The sequence below is a fragment of the Periplaneta americana genome, chromosome 3 (assembly GCF_040183065.1).
Source record: "Periplaneta americana isolate PAMFEO1 chromosome 3, P.americana_PAMFEO1_priV1, whole genome shotgun sequence".
Classification (NCBI taxonomy): domain Eukaryota; kingdom Metazoa; phylum Arthropoda; class Insecta; order Blattodea; family Blattidae; genus Periplaneta; species Periplaneta americana.
In genome coordinates, this window is record NC_091119.1 from 32,836,755 (window position 1) to 32,853,656 (window position 16,902).

Consider the following 16,902-nt stretch of genomic DNA (forward strand, 5'->3'; position numbering starts at 1 on the left):
CAGGGGGCATATAGACACAAACTATAGAGAAATGGATGCTAGATAAAGATATTCTAGCTGCTATACATTGATGAGGAGTGTTAATATTGATGATGGAGGAAAAGAGACTTTGACGGAGTAGGATGACACAACCTCCATTGGCCCGAATACCGGCAAGATGATCGTACCGGTAAATATTGTATCCTGAAATATTCAGGGAATGTTCGGGTCGGAGGTGTGACTCCTGAAGACATAAAATAGCAGGGTTCTCATGATAGATCAATTGTTGTAGTTCTGTATATCTGCTGCGTACACCGTTCACATTCCACTGTACAATATCTATCATTGCGAGGAGCTAAATCATGATGGTGGCTTCACAGGCGATCTTCTCTTTTTTTCTTTTCTATGGATTGATGCCTTTGTCTGCGACTGCTTAATCTTGGACTGTGGCGACTCACTTGCAGATCGTCGCACTACTGATCGTGATCTTGATCGAGGACGTGATCGAGAGCGTGATCTCGATCCGCCACCCGAACTAGGAGCGCGACGTTCCGGTGTTCTACCAGGCCTATAATCTTTCTCTGCTGTCACGGCAGCGATCTTTCTAGGTACGTAAGGCCTGATATCCAGCCCACACGAGTCGTCTGACTCAGCAGTCTGTGTCGCAGAGTCAAAGTATGTCTGGGTCGCGGTCTCAATTCGCTTCCCAGGCATACTTGCGAGAGGTGGCGTCTGCGTGGATGCATCAATTCTCTCCGTTGCCTTCAGCAATACTGAGGAATAAGATTTTTCTGTCGCCTTTCTTTGTTGGTCTAGAATACGCTTACGCGCCTCTAAAAAAGTAATATTTTCTCGGACTCGGAACTCTTGGATATTCTTCTCTACCAAATATGTCGGGCAATTTTTGGAATTAGAAGCGTGGTCCCCAGAACAATTCACACAGTGCTCGGCGCTGGCACATGGGGATTCCCCATGGTCAGCACCGCCGCACTTTGCACATATGATGTTGTTTGTGCAACGTTTTTGCGTATGTCCGAACCGTTGGCACCTAAAGCACCGCATTGGATTCGGCACATACGCACGCACAGGGACACGCTCGTACCCAACAAAGATATATTCTGGCAAGAGAGACGTTTCAAAGGTCAGAAAGACTGTGCTCAGAGGTTCAGTCCGTCCGTCCCGCTTACGCAGTAAACGGTAAGCCTTGGATACGGACTGTTCCGCCAGCTCTAATTGGATCTCTTCGTCGGACATACCATCTAGAGAATCCGTATGCACAACTCCTCGCGTGTTGTTCAGCGAGGAGTGTCGCTCTACTCTGATTGGGTATGATTCCAGCAACTTCGCTCTCAACAGTGTTTCACTCTGTTTTGCAGATGCAGTTTCAACAAGGAGACTGCCATTCCGGAGTCGAGTTGCATTTCTGACCTTGCCTACGAGTCCGTCGAGCGCGCGTCTCACGTAAAATGGACTAATGTTTTTCATTGTTTTTTCCGTCCCATCCAACGTGATACTAATAAACTTTGGAGGCGGCACTTTAATTATTACCTTCTCAGGGTCCAATTCCATTGCAGTGTTCGTCTTAATAAGTTCAGTTGTCCTGTCTTTTACTATTTTCATTTTCTTTTGTTGCTGTTTTTCTGGAGGGGAAGAGGAGCGCGAAGAGGCCATTTTGAACTGCCCCTCCCTACGGAACTGTCGGCGTCAGCCTGCCACCGGGGGGGGGGGCGAAAAAAAAAGACACCTAAGAATTCTTCGCGGTCTGTGCCGGCCGTGGGGACCCCCCCACAGCCCGATCCCAAGCAACCCACTTGACGCAAGTTACCCTTCAAACTGGTCATTACACACCTAATGGCAAGTCTTACACCAGAGGCGTGTCGCAGTTTTATGCCCCTACCACGGGAATAACCGCCCGTAGCTCCCCACTCTACACTGAATACAAGTGCCAGACTACTGCGGCTAACTCCGACCGACCCTCCCAAAGCCGGAGCAATCCGAGACCGCACGCAGCTTCAGGGGACTTGTGGTTGATTACACTGCGACACCCATACGTCAGCGGTAACACGTCGGAGCGATATATCCGCCCCGGCGAGCAGAATCGGTCACCGGGACGTTTAAGTCGCTCCGGGCCCCCATTGGGGCTCTACGTGAGTGTACATGACTACTGGTCCGGGCTCCGCACCTAGACTTGCATATAGGGGCAGTATGAAGGGTCCACTATTGCTTCGTTGCTGGGCGCCCTGTCGGGCCACACAAGTTGGAAGTCGCGCTCGAAACCGTGGGACAGGACCACGGAGATAGGAAAGATCCCCGCTGGTGAGACGGGAGTTATAAATCTAAGAAACTTAACCTAATAATAGATATAAGAATTAGAAGGGGAAGAAGAATAAAGCCTCATCAGGCATTGTCAACAAATCCCGTCATGGTGGCGGACGTGGCAAGAACAAAAACAGCGGGGATGGAGAGGTGAAAATGGCTGTGATGATGTGGTGGGCGTTCCGCATGCAATGGCGGCCGGCGGAGAGAAATAGTGATGAAAAAGAAGAGAGAACGAAGAGGAGTGGTTGGTGATAGGACGAAAAATGGCCGAAAAGAAGAGCACGAGAGCCACCATTGCATCCCCCCGGTCACCACTTGGAGGAACCCACCTCGACCGGTCTTCAAAAGATAAATTTCCAATTTTTATATTTCCATTTCATACAATATCCTGGTCACGAGACATAATCATATACTTTGTCTTTTCGGGATTTACTTCCAAACCTATCTCTTTACTTGCTTCAAGTAAAATTTCCGTGTTTTCCCTAATCATTTGTGGATTTTCTCCTAATAATAATAATAATAATAATAATAATAATAATAATAATAATAATAATAATAATAGTAATAATAATAATAATAATAATAATAATTTGTCTATTTAAACTGGCAGAGTTAAAACCATACGGCCTTCTCTAACACTCAACTTGGAGTAAAACAGCGATACAAAAAATACGAACTGTAAATAAAAATAAATGAGACATACAAAGTATAAAAAATAAGACGATGATGATGGTGGTGATGATGATGATGATGATGATGATGATGATGATGATGATGATGATGATGATGATGATGATGATGATGATGATGATGATGATGATGATACGTGGAAACATGCAATACAACACTTGTCTACACAGTAAGTTAGTTTGGCAACTCGTTGTAAGATAAGTGAGGAAAACCACAATTCAACTCAGGAATGAAAAATGTTCATTGTTAATTTGAGTGGTTTCTCTTTTCATACAGTATTTCAATAAACTCAGAAAAGTATACAATTAGGCCTAATCCATTTGAATTTTTAAAGGCCCCCCCCCAGTGCTTCATAATGGTGGCATACTGAAAAGTTGTGTTATTTATTTCTTGATTAATATATTTCAGTATTATTTGTATTTATCCTGCTAATAATGAACAGTTTGACTCGTATACATTTTGTTTTTCAGCATTAACTTCCCATGATTGTATGAGAAGATTAGAAGAGAACGGCAGTTACGTAATACCAATAATACATAACACAATGTCAATACGGCGGTTGATGTCGTCTGCGATACAACGAACTTTTCTGTTGATTTTCGAGTTGGTCATTTTTTTCCTGGTTATTATAGGCCTATGCTTATTTAAGTTGTGTTAACTCTCGCTAAGTGGTTTTATATTTTATTTTATCCGTCTTAGTTTTTATTTTATTATTGTAAATATTTTTGTTTTATTATTATTACTATTATTATTATTATTATTACTATTATTATTAATAATGAATTAATTTGTAATTTGTATTAGGTACTATCTTTGTATCATCTCCGTCACGGTTATTCTATTATTATTATTATTATTATTATTATTATTATTATTATTGTTACTATTATTTCTATCATCAACATTATTATTGATCTCTGTAAAATTTATGTAGGCTACTGGACTGTACCCGAGCACGAGCATATGCTCATTTCGGGTATCCATTCAAACGTAAATTGTGAATAAATTTTAAATTTTCTGGAAGGCCTCTTCCTGTTCTAAAGTCTGGAAATATCAGTATATTTTATTGATCCGTGTAAGAGATGTTGTCTTGTAACAGTTTATGTGGGCCCCACTGCTTATACCCCAAGTATATTAATGACATTAGGCGTTTTAAAGCCAGATATATTTACGGAAATTTTAACATTACGTACAGTCTTTCAAAGGTAGTCTTCTGACATGGAAAATACGCATTGCTAAACTTGTGAAAGCCATGTACAGTGGGTCCCTATCACCACGGCATGGCTCGTTCTCACGTTGCGGACAGGGGAGACAATCTCCAGATATCGAGGTAGCTGCTAATGCAGGATGTTTCAAAAATACGGGGCATAATTTCAGGCATGTATTTCCCACATGTAGGCAATCAAAATAGTTCATTACAACATGTGTCCGGAAATGCTTCATTTCCGAGTTATGGCCTTCACAACATTGAAATTCACCGGAACGTTTCTCTTTCCGCAGGTCGTTGTCATTACATAAGATGTTCAAAATGTCCACCTCCTGCTTGAATACAGACCTCACATCGATGTCTCATTGACCTGCGAACACGATCCCAAACTCCAGGAGTATTGCGTATGTCCTCAGAACATGCCACAATTCGATTCCGAAGGGATTTCAAATCAGGCACCGGAGACGAGTAAACCAATGATTTTAAATGGCCCCACAAGTAGAAATCGAGAGGGTTCAGATCAGGTGAGCGTGGAGGCCAAGCAATTGGGCCACCTCTACCTAACCATCGATCAGGAAACCTTCGATCCAAGTACCGGCGAGCCGTACGACTGAAGTGTGCAGGAGCGCCATCATGCAAGAAGTGAATGTGTTGACGATTGATCAGTGGAGTGTCTTCTAAAACATGAGGTATGGTGTTTTCCAGGAAGTTTGTGTACGCCTGCCCCGTAAGTCTGTTTACAAGTACATGGGGTCCAACTAATCGATCACCAATGATACCGGCCCACATGTTGAGGGAGAACCGCACCTGGTGATGAGATGGAACAGTTGCACGTGGGTTTTCATACTCCCATACATGCTGATTGTGGAAATTTGTTATGCCATCTCGTGTGAACTGTGCTCCATCTGTAAATAATACTAAGGCAGGAAAGTTCGGATTTACATCACACTGCTACAAGAACCACTGACAGAACCTAACTCGTGCAGGGTAATCTGCTGGTGACAGGGCCTGTACACGTTGCAAATGATAAGGATACAATTGATACTCTTTCAACAGTCTCCAGACAGTCGTATGAGGAACATTGACTTGCAACGCTACCCTTCGTGTGCTGATAGAAGGAGTCATGTTCACAGCCTCCAGAATCTCCTCCTGTACTTCTGGAGTTGTAGATCTTGGTCGTCCCCTTCCCAAACCAGGAGAGTTAAATTTTCCATACTCGCACAGACGGTAATGGAGACGTACAAATGTCTTCCGATCTGGACATTGTCGCTGTGGGTACCTCTCGTGGTACAAACGACGAGCCAGCGCAGCATTGCCGTCCGCCTTACCGTACATGAAGTGTATCTCTGCCAACTCTTGATTTGAATACATGTCGCACAGTCTAACGCCTACACAACACTGAATGTAACCTTCGCCTCGGAATGAACTGTCAGAGTGCCCTCTTAATGTCTCCTTTGACGGCAACGACCTGCGGAAAGAAAAACGTTCCGGTGAATTTCAATGTTGTGAAGGCCATAACTCGGAAATAAAGCATTTCCGGACACATGTTGTAATGAACTATTTTGATTTTCTACATGTGGGAAATACATACCTGAAATTATGCCCCGTATTTTTAAACACCCTGTATATTGAATAAGAAGTCGTGGACACCGATATTCAGTATATTCAGTGTTATACAGTCAGAGCACACAACATAGTGCAATAATTGACAAAGTCAAATAAAAAGCAAACAACAAAACAATAAAATTAATTCAAAAACTTTCAACAACGTTGACATTAAAAAACTCATGGTTTGTTGATTAACCAACCAGAGACTAGTCTGTTAAAAGACTTCCTTTCCAGGGTAAAAAGATATCTCGGAAATTTATTTGACATTTTTAAAGACATAATAAAATAATTATTCATTGTTTTAGTTAGCCTACACTTAGGTATGTCAAAAAGGTCACGGTTTCTGGTGTTGTATATATGGACATCATTCCTATGTGTCAACATATGTGAATTTTCTTTGACGAAATTTAGGACTAGATAAATATACAGTGATGTTACAGTCATAATTTTTTCATTTACAAATAACGGTCTGCAGTGTGCCTTCATTGATGAATTAGTTATAATTCTAATAGCTTTTTTTTTGTAACGTAAGTACTTTATTAGTATGAGAACTATTACCCCATAAAAGTAGTCCATAAGAAAGTATACTATGAAAATAAGAAAATAGACAACTCTAATGTAATTCTTCGGAAGATACATTTTCAAATTTCGCAGAAGAAATATTACTCTTGACAATTTTTTACAAACAGAATCAACATGATCTGCCCAAGTAAGTGTGCTGTCCACAGTAATATCAAGAAGTTTAAAATTATTATTTTCCATGACTGTACTACTAAACAACAAAGATGCAGTTTTACTTTCATTTAAAAAAATTTATTAGAACTAAACCATTTCTTGGCTTTATTAAAAACGGAATTACTAAGAGTTTTCAATTCATTAATATCACTATGACTTGTCAAGAAAGTGGCATCATCAAGAGGTGGTCCTCCAGCTTGGGGGTTGGGCGAAGGACTAACAACCCATCACCGTAAAAAAACAGCTTGTTATGAAACCATACAATAAGCTCGGAATGGGACTGATTCTCTGGCAAAAATAGTTTACAAATAAAATGTCCCCATTTGAGAAGTTAGCTTCCTTTTACTCGACAAGCTATAACTCGTCTGGATGAAGGGGCCTGCTACAAATTATGCGTCAGAATCTCATTTGACAGAAAATATGAAGTACGGAGGAAAGGGGAGGCCAGTTAAAACCGGAGTGCGCCTTATACTTGGAATGACAATATTTCCTTACCAGCGAGTTGGTTAATTAACACGAATATTGAGGTCAGTTACAAAATAATTAAATTTTCCCTGTCACAAGTCATCTTTGATTTTCATAACTACATTGTAATTTTATTTCAAGTCCACCTTCTAAATTTCAGCCTAAAACTAGTCGTAAACATGAATCATTATGATCATTATCATAATTATCATCTGCAGCAGCGGCAACAGCAATATTACGTATTAGTTAGTAGCCTACTCAATATTGGTCTGTTATCTAAATGAAACTGGTCATTTCAATATTTTTGGTAAAGTAGTAGGTTATTTTAAGACGCTTTATCAACATCTTCGGTTATTTAGCGTCTGAATGAGATGAAGGTGTTAATGCCGGTGAAATGAGTCCGGGGTCCAACACCGAAAGTTACCCAGCATTTGCTCCTATTGGGTTGAGGGAAAACCCCGGAAAAAACCTCAACCAGGTAACTTGCCCCGACCGGGAATCGAACCCGGGCCACCTGGTTTCGCGGCCAGACGCACTGACCGTTACTCCACAGGTGTGGACTTTTTGGTAAAGCTCGGTGTTTTTAGTTCTTTACGTTGGTATTTGAGTTAATTTAGTTAAATGAGTAAACGTCTTTTCTTACACTGTTACGATGTTAGAATTTCCCGTAACCTTGAGTTTTCGAAGCTTAGGTACACTTATCTCATAAACTAATGAAGACAGAGTCATGAAATGTTTGTGGCAGGTACATATTAATTAGCTCTTTAAAATTAATGGAGTGGTTTGCTACTAAACTTCATCAATGAGTTTTTAAAAATTCAAAATTAAGAAGATTTTGGAAAAAAATAATGTTCATAATATATATATTTTTAATTTGTACAAAATTTCACTTTTTCAATTCACATTCCTTTCAATTATAAGCCCTTTTCTCTGCGATAGTTTTGTAAAAAATACATATATTTCTTTTTCTTCCTTTCCCCTTTTATGTTCTCTTGATCACCAAATGAATTTATTATCATACTCTTTTTATTGTGGATTTTATTTAATTTTCGTATTTCTTTTCTTCTTTTTATTATTATTTTATTACATTCCATTTTGTTATATTCTTTCTTACGTTTTCCATTTTAACTATTTGTACTAAATGAATTGCTTTTATTATATTCCATTGTATTTTACTTTCTCTTTTCTATTATGATATTATTTTCATGTTGTCTAGTGTCGATTTTGTTATGTTATTATTATTATTATTATTATTATTATTATTATTATTATTAATTTAGCAATATGTTAATATTCTGTTCTTTAACATTTTGTTAAATTTTCACTGCTTGTATAATTTGTGACCTGGTAGAGTGTAAGAGAAGGCCCTATGGCCTTAACTCTGCCAGTATAAATAAATAGTTATTATTATTATTATTATTATTATTATTATTATTATTATTATTATTATTATTATTATAGGGGAGAGAGAAAGTGTATAAGCAGATGTGTAGAATAAAATATAAGTATTTATAGGAAGTGAGAATAGTGACAATGGATTAGGTGTAAGCAGAATAGTGAGAAAGTGAAAGTGAGCGCAATTAGGAATGAGTGATAATAGTGAGAAAGGGTTAAGAGAAGTGTACAAGTGACAGCATAAAATTAGTACCAACATTTGAGCGTTGGAACATTAAATGAATATAAGAGAAAGATATGAGAAAAGGTCAAAGAACAAATAGGACAAATAATTCAATATGATAATTTATAGAGAAAAATTGAAATTGAGATTTTAGTGAATAGTAGTTAGAGGAAAAAGGGGTATGTAACAAATAGAGAATAGCAAATGAAATGTAGGAGAAATACTGAAGGGGAGATTGACCAAGTAACAAAAAAGGTACATAGTGTAAATGGGAGTATTTGTGTAGACGTGTACTGCAAATAATGTGTTATTGTAATAATATGTTAATGGTGGCACCGGATACAGAAATGTGAGGTACACCATTACATGTAAAGAAGTGCTGTGACGAAATATATCATATATCATATTATTATTATTATTATTATTATTATTATTATTATTATGTGGTGTTTAGTTAAGAAAGTAGTGCATTCATTTTGTCATGTGATATATTCTCATTACATCAGAAAAAATTAGAGAGGTTCGACTAAAATTCTATGAGATAATATGTGTACCTAACTGATGAACCATGCTTAACAATTTATTTTCTAATTACCGTATTTGGGGGCAGCCTATAAATCTGTGGCCGGGAAGAAAAAGGTCTTAAGTAAAAATTATATACTTTTCAGGAAATGAGTAGAAAGATTGAAATTGGTGTCAATTATATAGTTTTTTTAATTAAGAGGTTTTTCCTGGATATTATTTGTTTATATTTCTTCTAAAATAGGTAATTTTGCTCATTTAACAATTTTCTTTATTATTTCCAAAAATAGCCGCACTTAAGCCCTTTTTAAGACTAGAAGCCAAACTGAGTAGAAGGGACTATTAAACATAAAACCTTTTTCATGTCAAAATAAATGAGAAATGTAAATTATTAGGAATGCAAAATGGGTCTTAAACAATTATAGGACTGTTTACCCTGGTGCTTAAAATTTTAAAAGGAAAGGACATCAGTATGTGATAAAATGGCTGAAATACAAGTTAGGCCTTTTTAATAGGGAAGCATGGAAAGTAAACATGTAATGGTTTGTAAGGAATAAAGTATTAAATATACTTAAGTCCTTTATTCTGTATGTGCTCGATTCAAAAAAAGTACTTAGGACATTTGGTAACGCTCTATAAATCCAGTCAGGAGTCTTATTTGACTTCAGCCGTTTTAGCACATTGTAGAGAATTGTTTCCGCTTTCAGAATATATAAAAATCTCATTTTCACAAAAAAATGACTTAAGACCTTTTTCCTCCCGGCCACAGAAATATTCTGTTGGGAATAATTTATTTAATTTTCCATCAAAAGATACTATAATTATTGTTTAATGCATAGTATAAATTTCGTAAACCTATGGCATAGGAATGCTTCAGTAGCACCTGCAAGTTCAAGAGCTAAAATAGTCAGCAATATAGATATAATGACGGTTGAATTTCATTCCATTTGGTACTAGATAATTTTGGCTAATAAGAGTTGTCTTAAATCCCGTGCCACCACTACTTCAAAATCTGCACTCCAGTTCTGCAGTGCTTCAACTGCTTCACCACAAGGTGTTGCGGCGTCCAGTTCGTGTTACTGTGGTCCTCTTGCTCCCTCGTAGCGGCAATTGTCCCCCAGCATTTTTTGTACAATTGTGCGTGTATTACGCACTGAAGGAAACCCATGAGTATGCGAGGGGGGAGTCCTGTGTCAGTTAGTGGTGGGAAAATTTGAACAACTCAGAGGAAAACACTGTGGTTATCGGAGGATCCCCCCACTGACATGTGTGCGTGCCAGTAATACTGCTGCTTCAGCTACTGCCATACCGTTGAAGGGATTGAAAAGAATACAAGCCATATTAATTAGTCATTACTCGCTATCTGAGTATTTGGAGGGTCGTGAGGACATCTGGTTCGGTGCCTCTGGCTTACCGATGAGTAATACATCATAAATCACTATAAAACACAACACACTCTTCCTACACCGCTACCAAAAGTGCTGATGTCACTTTATTCCTCTGTCAAATTTTCTGTGTCTTATCCTTTGCTTGTATCTTTTATGTATCTTCAGTCCTCAGCGTCCAATTGCTTTTATTTTCACCATCCGAGATATTTGAATTTTGATCACATCTTCGGAGGATAAATTTCCAAAGCGAAGTTAAGAAGTAAAGATGATAGTGCATCTCCTTGCCTTTGCTGTGGTCGTCCCAGAGAATCAGTCCCATTGCGAGGCTTAAAGTATACTGTATGTACACCTTTACATACAAAAATTTTTGTTTTGTATAATTTTGCTCTGTAAAATTGTTATACAATTGAGAATGGTACCAGAAAGAGAATGAAGTGAACAGATCCCTTGAAATTATGTCTAAAATGTTTTTAAAAATGATTTTGTTTATAATTTTGACATGCAACTTGAAACATGATACCTCATGCAGTTTTTAAGATAGAGCCACAGTTTTTTCACCGTTTTATAGTTAAAATTATTCTTTAGTGCCTGACATAGAGCTGTTTTTTTATTTTTACTTACTTACTTACTTACTTACAAATGGCTTTTAAGGAACCCGAAGGTTCATTGCCGCCCTCACATAAGCCCGCCAGCGATCCCTATCCTGTGCAAGATTAATCCAGTCTCTATCATCATACCCCACCTCCCTCAAATCAATTTTAATATTATCCTCCGATCTACGTCTCGGTCTCCCTAAAGGTCTTTTTCCCTCCAACCTCCCAACTAACACTCTATATGCATTTCTGGATTCGCCCATACGTGCTACATGCCCTGCCCATCTCAAACATCTGGATTTTAAGTTCCTAATTATGTCAGGTGAAGAATACAATGCGTGCAGTTCTGTGTTGTGTAACTTTCTCCATTCTCCTGTAACTTCATCCCGCTTAGCCCCAAATATTTTCCTAAGCAACTTATTCTCAAACACCCTTAACCTATGTTCCTCTCTCAGAGTGAGAGTCCAAGTTTCACAACCATATTGAAGAACCGGTAATATAACTGTTTTATAAATTCTAACTTTCAGATTTTTGGACAGCAGACTGGATGATAAGAGCTTCTCAACCGAATAATAACATGCATTTCCGATATTTATTCTGCGTTTATTTTTATTTACATTAATTAAATATTACCATATATGTAACTTACAATAATATTTTATGTTGCATAGGCTAAATCATGTAAAAAATCCATAGATAATTATTAATTATATTAATGTTATTTTACTCATTGTCAGGCACTGGGGGACATTTCAAGCTTCAAAATGACATCAATATCTTCTTGGTATCACCATATTTGGCTGAGATATCATGTTTGAAAGGATGAATATTTTAAAATTACTATTTACAAGAAATGAGCCACAAACTTTCAGAACCTAGAAGACTCCATCATCATATGTCACCCCTTAAGCAGCTTCATGTCGTCCAGTTTCAGCTTCTTTCTGCCTCTCAAATACCTCTGCCTTGTTTTAACTTCAGGTGTTGGGGAGGCCGAGACGTAGATGGGAAGATAATATTGAAATGGATTTGAGGGAGGTGGGATATGATGATAGAGACTGGATTAATCTTGCTCAGAATAGGGACCAATGGCAGGCTTATGTGAGGGCGGCAATGAACCTCCGGGTTCCTTAAAAGCCAGTAAGTACTATTATTATTATTATTATTATTACTATTATTATTACTAATAGTATTATTACCATTACCATTATTATTATTATTACCATTATTATTATTATTATTATTATTATTTTTATTATTATTATTATTACCATTATTATTTTTTATTATTATTATTATTACCATTATTATTATTTTTATTATTATTATTATTATTTTTATTATTATTATTATTACCATTATTATTATTTTTATTATTATTATTATTATTACCATTATTATTATTTTTATTATTATTATTATTATTACTAATAGTATTATTACCATTACCATTATTATTATTATTATTACCATTATTATTATTTTTATTATTATTATTATTATTATTATTATTATTATTATTGTTGTTATATGAGCTGTATTGTTACTTAACTCAGTTTTATACAAAAGTGGGATTGAAAAAGAAAATTGTAGGCCTGTAGAAAACAATCGATCTCACATTTAATGTCACTTGTACATTTATTTTATTTACACTCTCACCTCTGAATTGTGTTAACGGTTGCCGGCCTGGTAACCTTCGGGTTACCTCACCTGCGGAAGAATTAGGAAAACCCAGTCATCAGTGAGCGTGAGAGCCATTAAAGACAATAATAAAATGCCGTACCTTCCAATACTCTTGCAGCTAACAACTTCAAAACGAATATGTTTCATAAATAAATTATATATTTAAAAATACTAGGAAAACCCAGCCATCAATGGTCGTGTAAGCCATTAGAGAAAATAATAGAATTTCATACCTTTCAATATTTCTGCAGCTCATAACTTCAAAGCTACAGTAATGTGAATGTGTTTCTCAAATAAATGGAACGTTTAAAAGTATTAGGAAATTCCAGTGATAAATGACTCTGTAGGCCATTAAAGAGTATAATAGAATTCCAGGTTATCGTCCTTACCAAATAAAATTGAAGAGTGTGATTTTTTTTTTCTTTTGCAAATCAAGCTTTCAGGTAAAGTTGATTTGAATAATTTCGAAGAAAAAATTGTTCCGGGACCGGGTATCGAACCCGGGACCTTTAATTAAACGTATCAACGCTCTACCAACTGAGCTACCCGGGAACTCTACCAGACACAGATCCAATTTTTCCCTCTGTATCCACAGACCTCAAAGTGGGCTGACAACCGTCAAGCAACCAATATTGAGTGCACACTAACTCTGTGTGACTTAAATTGTGGTTTTCTGTAACGAACAGTGACGTGTATTATGCAAATCAAGCTTTCAGGTATAACTTTCTGTAAAGTTGATTTGAATAATTTCGAAGGAAAAATTTTTCCGGAGCCGGGTATCGAACCCGGGACCTTTGGTTAAACGTATCAACGCTCCACCAACTGAGCTACCCGGGAACTCTACCAGACACCGATCCAATTTTTCCCTCTGTATCCACAGATCTCAAAGTGGGCTGACAACCGTCATGCAACCACCATTGAGTGCACACTAACTCTGTGTGACTTAAATTGTGGTTTTCTGTTAACGAAAAGTGACGTGTATTATGTATTTTTTTTTATCCATCCGTCTATGAACTGAGCGAGTTGTCAAGTGATATGCACAATAACACAAACTTTTAGACTTTTTTTGTTTTGGACGAAAAGAGGCTTAAAATACAATGATTCTCCTGCGAATATTGAATCGACGTTTACATTCTATATTGGAAGAACAGTTGGGAGAAGAGCAGTTTGGCTTCAGGAAGGGAGAAAGTACGAGAGATGCAATTGGACTGCTACGAACAATCGGTGAAAGATATCTCGAGAAAAATAAAGAGGTGTATATAGTATTTGTAGACCTAGATGCAGGAGCACGCTCTGGCGTTTTGAAAACATACTTATGACTCGCTCTGTATATACTGCACTTAACCAGAGTTCTTGAATTTTTCTGTACTACGCTTATGATAAATGAAACCTACAGTATATCCAACTGCTCTGGTATTTCCCAAGTATGTGTTATACTAGTCATGTCAACTGATGCCCACAGGAGCAAGCGCGCGCTTTAGAGCCCAGGAGAGCCTGAGCGCTTTACAGCGGAAAGGAAAGAGACAGACGAAAGAGGTAGTATATGCCGCTTGGTCGAGCTATATACAGGGATGGCCAGCACTGATTCAGTAGATAAAGGGAAGAGAACTTATTAAAACTGTATCCATGGTAATTTTTAGATTTGCCTGAGAAGTATAGTTGCATTATAAGAATGTAAGTTTTAATTTTAATGCTCATTTTTCAAAAGTTTGATTTTGTTATTCAAAAGAAATATTTTCTCAACTTTTTTTTATTGAAAAGTGAAATTTTCAAATATAGGCCCATTTATTTAGTAGCCTTACAGAATGTTTTCGTAAATCTAACATACCGTAAATACGTATTACTGAAGATAGTGTATTGAAAATTTTGAAAATATTCGCATGGAAATTGTTTGTAGGGAAATGAATTCACAAAGCAACTACTGTTACATCATAAGCAAAAGATACGTGCCCATGTCTTGTAAAAATGTCAGCTCTATAGCTTCAGCAGATTTCGAGAAAATAATTTAATATTCTGATGATAAGAAGTTCCCCACAAATATCACCTTAAAAGCATAATGCGATAATAGTTTTGTTATGTAATATTAGTTACAATTAAAACATATATAGCACCTGGGTAACTTTGCTTTGTACTCTAATATTGTTTTGATTAGTTTATTGATTACTTTCATAAGGCTAAAGGGATATCACTTTCTTTATGAATGATGTGTTTCATCCATTTAGTACAATACAATTATACTACTATGGAATTTTTGTTTCACAGACAATATAGATAATATCAAACAGAAAGAAGCCATATAAAAATAACACCATAAAATTTCACGTTCCGTCTGAAGTTTGTGCACCACTGTTTTTAATCCAACAGGCTGCTTATTCATATACACATCCATTTCTCTTTCCATAATTAGCGCTTGATGCCCGCGCACGACGTCAAGGTCAGAAAAATGCGCTTGCTTTGACATCACTGTGTTATACTATTATGGATTGTATATTCAAAATCGACAAGAAATATACTTAGATAAAAGGTCAAATTATTTTCTTCATATTTAGCATTAAAAAGTTTCTATTTCATCTATAAGAACAGCATATACTAAAGGGATGTAAGCCAATTCTATACAGTCTGTAAGCTACAGTCAGTTAAAAAATTACCGCACTAAATCTTCAAAGCTGCTCAAAAGGACTTTCGCTCAAAAGAAACATGAAAATTTGGTGTCACTCAAAAGGCGTTCCCCGATCGAGATACTATCATTTCGTAATACTTGAAATATTAATCAGATACCATCGTCAATATCGATATTGAAAATTTTCTAAGTGATATTGCCATCTCGTTCATGCCTCAAAATATTAAAATGAAATTTTCCATTGGGTGGCAAGCCAGTCGCTGCTGCTGCTTCAGGAAACTCCACAGTTATTCATTTCTGAACACATCGCTCGCATCTGCTTTTCACGCAGAATGACTTTGAAGGGCAGGGCAAGTGATTTAAGCGTCTGTCAGGAAGAAAATATTTGCAATCGCAATTTATGAGTATTAGCCATTTTATAGCCATGTCGTCTTGCATTTTACTGCCTGCCGATGCGTCATATTCTTGTCCTCGGACATACGTACGTATAACGCAGAAATTTACATTAAACATCATCATAGCTGTAAATTCTGTTGAAATATTCATGAATGGAATAGATACGACGGCTCTTCAGGATATTGTCTTTGCTCTGTTACAAATCAACGGTCAGTGAACCATAAGAAAAAGTTCCGTGAGATATTTTTAATAAAGAGTTTTACTGAAACAATATAACCGTTTGAGTTACGTTCAATTGCTATTATTGATTGCAAAGATTAAGCCTAAAATTATTCTTCAAGCACTAGTTATTAGTAAGCCCCAAATTATTAGGTTCGAATCCATTCTATTCCTACCATGTACTTCTAGAAAACATTTCTAAAAAATGGGACAATATGGAGGGAACGCCAAGATAATACCACAGTCTAGTACAGAGACATCATTTTATTTTTACTAACATTTCTAATATTAACCTGGCTATACCTTCGGATTAACGGTTGAGAACCGGAAACACCGTTTGCTATCCCCTTCCACGATTGGAGTTCGATGATACTGGCGTAAAATACAAACAAATCACTCTACTAGGTATAAGAGGGAAGAAAATTACTTCATCCATTTATGTAAACTAGGAAATATCGCGATTTTCAGTTTGATAATTTTCATTAGGTTTTTGTTTAATCAAAATACAGTACTGTATTAACAATAAGTGCTTTTACTCACGAACTGAACTATCCATTCAGACGTATTCAATATGCAGTGTATATTATACTGTCTACAGCACATTAACGTACAATATAGAGAATGAAGTTAAATTGAAAAATAATCATAATATGGATATTCGAGACATTGTACTGTATTGTATTGTATTGTATTTATTAACATTCCATGGTATTCATACATTGCTTCACAGCTAGAATATGGAACAAGTCAAAAAACTTAATACTATTATAAAGCCTTAATTTATAGTCACAGTCTAGATGAAATATATACAGACGAGGTTTACAATATAATCTAATAGAACAACACACAGTTTTAGTAACAAT